Source organism: Apodemus sylvaticus, chromosome 4 (genome assembly GCF_947179515.1).
Source record: "Apodemus sylvaticus chromosome 4, mApoSyl1.1, whole genome shotgun sequence".
NCBI classification, from domain to species: Eukaryota; Metazoa; Chordata; class Mammalia; order Rodentia; family Muridae; genus Apodemus; species Apodemus sylvaticus.
In genome coordinates, this window is record NC_067475.1 from 16,257,955 (window position 1) to 16,262,305 (window position 4,351).

Here is a 4,351-nt window from a genome sequence, read left to right on the forward strand (position 1 = left end):
GGGGCCTCACAAAATGGAGGTGATGTGCTTCCACGGGGCCCTCCTTACAGGACGGATATGTGGGTACGACAATCATTTTGAGTAGGTTTTGGGGTTACTGCTTGTAGTGGCTTGAACAGGTTTGGCCCCCACAGACTCTTAAGTTGGAGGGAACATGTCCCTGTGTAGGTGGGCCTTGGAGGGCTTCTATGCCCAAGCTCTGCCCAGTACAGAAGAGAGACCCTCCTCCTGGCTGCCTCCAGGTCAAGATGTAGAATCCTTCTAGCATGATATCTGCCTGAATACTGCCATACTTCCCACCATGATGATAATGGACTGAGCCTCTGAAACTGTAAACCAGCCCCAATGAAATGTTTCCCTTTATAAGAGGTGCCTTGAAGTACAACCAATTTAAGCTTATCCCTGACTAGCTTACAAATAAATGAGACTCCGACTTTGGTTATTTTATTTGGCTTTGACAATTAATGGGGGTGGAGATAACCCCTATTCTCTTCTAACTGCTGGCCTGGCTACTTCGCCAGCGGTGTACCCCAGATACTTGCTGTTTGTCCTGGCCACGTGCTCATGGTCCAGATCCCCTCATGGTGGCTTCCTCCTCTCCTCTCCTTCCTCCTCCTCCTCCTCCTGCTCTGTCCTCACTCCTCTTGCTTCTCCACTGCCAGCCAGGTAACTCACACCCACCCATCTCTAATCCCTCCAGCAACTGGCTATAGCCAACTTTATTTAACCAATGGTTCTAAATCAAGGAACAAGGTTCATACAACAAAATCTTGTAAACATAAGAATTCACTCATAGGCCTAGTCCAGAATTTAGCATCACAATACATAGCAACAGACCAAACCTCAACAGTGTTTCTTCATAGCAATGGAATCTGCTGCAACAAAAACTTGGCTGTGGAGTATTTGGCTAGGGGTTCAAGTCATTGATTATAAGTTCACATAGGGAGGAAAAGGTAGGAAAGTCCTTCAGTCTGGGCTGTAGACATTATCTAGAAAGAAAGGAAGGAACCAGAATACAATTCAGACAGATCTCCAGATTTGGAATGGGAAAAAAAAGGGGGGTCACGATTTAGACAAGACCTGGGATCTTGGGTCGAAACTCTGGCTGTGTGTTAGATGTGATGGCTGGTGCGTGCTTGTAACCAGCACCCAAGATGCTGAGGCAAGATTCCAAGTTCTAGGTCAGCCTGGGCTACATAGTGAGACAAGTAACTTTTGTGGTTCTATGAAGACCTAGATTTGAGATTCATGTTGGCGAGATGTCAGAAGCCTGGAGTGACTCAGGAGGCAGTAGCAGGAAGAGCAGTTGACCCCAGAAATTCAAGACGAGCCCGGACAGCAAAGGGCAACGCTATGGAGAGAGCAGAGGGCCAAGGAGCGAGCATGGCCAGGCCAAATCCCCTGTTTCACAAAGCTAGGAAGTGTCCCACGGCTTGAGTTTATGCAGATGAACCCTGGAAACTCAATGGACCATTTATGCTTAGGTTTGTGTTTTCCTTCAAAGGAAGTGGAGTAGTTTTAAAAAGCAAATTGGAAAAAGGGCTCACAGTACATTTGAGGATCCTAACTTCAATGATCAAGCGTCAATGATGAGACCTGCCACTTGTCCACGACCCTTACAGGTGAGCTTACTTTTTCCTTGAGATTGGAATACAGCTAAATTCTTAGGATGGCACGCACCCCACGTTTGCCTCCTCTCCAAGGTTATTCCTATCACTTTCCTTCCTGGGCTGTCAGACACCTTGACCATCCTTTGGGTGTGGGAAATGCTAGACTTGGGCTGAGGACTGCTTAGCCGGTAAAGCACTGGCAAGCACAGGGGCCGAGCTGGATGCCAAACAACCTTAAAAACCCAAAACCAAACCAAACCAAAAAAATCAAAATCAAAACAACAACAAAACCCAACCAGCCAACCAAAAGTCAAAACCAAAAAACCATAAAACCCAAACAAATAAAAAAAAAAAAAAACAACCGGGATGTGGTAGTGGGTGTGGTTGGAGGCCCAGTGTGGGGCAGTACAGGCCAGTCTACCTAGAGAGTTCAAGAGAGGCTCTGCCTCTATGAACAAAAGGTGGGGCAGGGAAAGGTGACCTCTGGTCCTGTACCTGCATACATTTATGCACATGCACAAATACACACACACACAGACACACAGAAACACACACATACACAAACACTTTCTCCCAGGTCACAGTGGGTGACCAGAGGATTCTTCCCATTCACTTTTTCTCCATAGCTTCTGTTTACCTTTAGGCTTCAGTTTGTCATGTTCTCAAAGATCCCTAGCCACACCTGTCTCCCTTGTACTTTTCTTCTAGTAACTTTATTATTTTAACCATAACTGCGTGTTTTTTTTGAGCCGTTTAAAGGCTGCCTCCGAGCAGAGAGTGATTGCAATGCATCTGTCTCACGACGGAAGCTGGGGCAAAGGAAAAGAACAGAGCGCAGAAAAGAGGAAAGGCCAGTCTAAGATGTAAAGAAAGCCTCTCAGGACCACAGAGTGGAGGAGGACGGTCTTAATTCATCTAAGGGTCCTCATGCTATGACCATACAATAAGGAGTATTTCCGAGAGGTCAAGAAAAGCCAGGAAGCCTAGCAGCGAAACACCTCTTTAGTCTCAGTACTTGGAAGGTAAGGCAGACGGATCTCTGAGTTCAAGGCCAGCCTGGTCTACAGAGTGAGATCCTGGACAGCCAGGGATACACAGAGAAACCTTATTTTGAAACAGATCCCCCTCCCCCCTCTCCAGGACATTCAGGAATTGTTGCCTTTCCAGCAAGGAATGCAAAATGGAAATAAGCCACTTTGGGGATTTTGACACTTCCTCAACAAGTCAAACATCAGGCCGGAGGCTGGAACATGTCTTGATGCTAGGGGACTTGCCTACCATATGCAAAGCCCCAGAGCACAGCCTCAAACAGTAACAACAGAAATAAACATACAATTTTACCTCATTCTTACATAAGAAAAATAAACGCCTCCATGCTCAGGACATGTATACAGAGGAACACATACAGACTATGAGACACAGCACTGTTCTTGCACAGACAAACCCTGATGGGACGCTGGAGTGGTGTGTGGATGGTGGAGCCGGCTAATGGGACAGGATTTCCTTGTGGAGTGTTGAAATGTGGAAAATCCATCCTTGGCCGGGCAGTGCTGAACATGTAAGAGGTCATGGGATTGTGCACTGTAAGGTGCACTTTTTGAGGGATTTCCATTTCAGTGAAACTGCCTATGTGCACAGCTGACTCCTGTGTTCTCAAGTGTCAGTCAGTGACCACAGCCTCAGGCCTCATGTCTATCAGCCTATGCACATACATGTTATAGGTATCTACTCCGACCGCTTTTGAGTTTGGAATTGCCTTCCGGCTCCGATCCTCTCAATAGGATAAGGCAGCTCTTGCTCCCAGCTCCTTATTACAAATCTCTGCCAAGTTTGGAGAGATAACAAAGCAGTTCAAGTTAGTTGTCACAAAATGTTAACACAGGAGAGTCACAAATGTCTATAAGTTTGAATAAGCTCAACCAAACACCAGGAATTGGTTATAAAATGGTGCTTTTTAGAACACAACACACTCCCCTTAGTAATCAGTAATTTGTTTCTTGAAAAAGCTGTTCTTTGATTTCAACTAGCAAAACCCACTTTGAATTGGCTAACTTGAAACTTGTAATTAACATGTGGGACTGAGCAGACACCTGCTGGCCACAGCTTCTGCCTGAGAAGTTTGAAGCCGACACCGACACCGTGGGCTCAGCTTCTGAGATCTCTCAACACTTGAAGACACAGACTTCTCAGGCTTCTTTTTAGCAGCTCCCACCCCCATCCCTGCCCCACTCACTTAACGGGCTCTTCCTGCCCGGAAACCAGGCCAATTTATTTTCTATGTCAGTGCCAGACGTTCTTTTTTGAAGTTTCATTCTTCAATACCTCTATTCTTCTGTCTGTGGTGGCAACTTCTCTGTCCACAACCGGCTTAATCTCCCTCTTGTTCTAAAATAGCAATAACCACTGAGGAGAGGGCACATTCTCCAAGACTTGAGCTGTCAAAGCACCGCCCTCGGCATTACCACAGCGATCAAAAGGAGCGTCTTCTGCCAGAACTTCTCACTGCTCTCAGAAGCTCAATCATGCAGGGTTACATGCATTGTCTTACTGACTTTATAAAGACTTGATTTTAGATGCCACAGGACAAAAGACAAACTGATAATTAACAATCAATCTCTACTGCTTATAACAGAAGCTATTAAGTTCCAAATAGTAGAGTCGTTTTTGTACTTTGGCTTAAAAAGGAGCTTGTATAAAAACAAAGAATGTATCCAGAAACACAAGAAGACAAAGGAGAATAA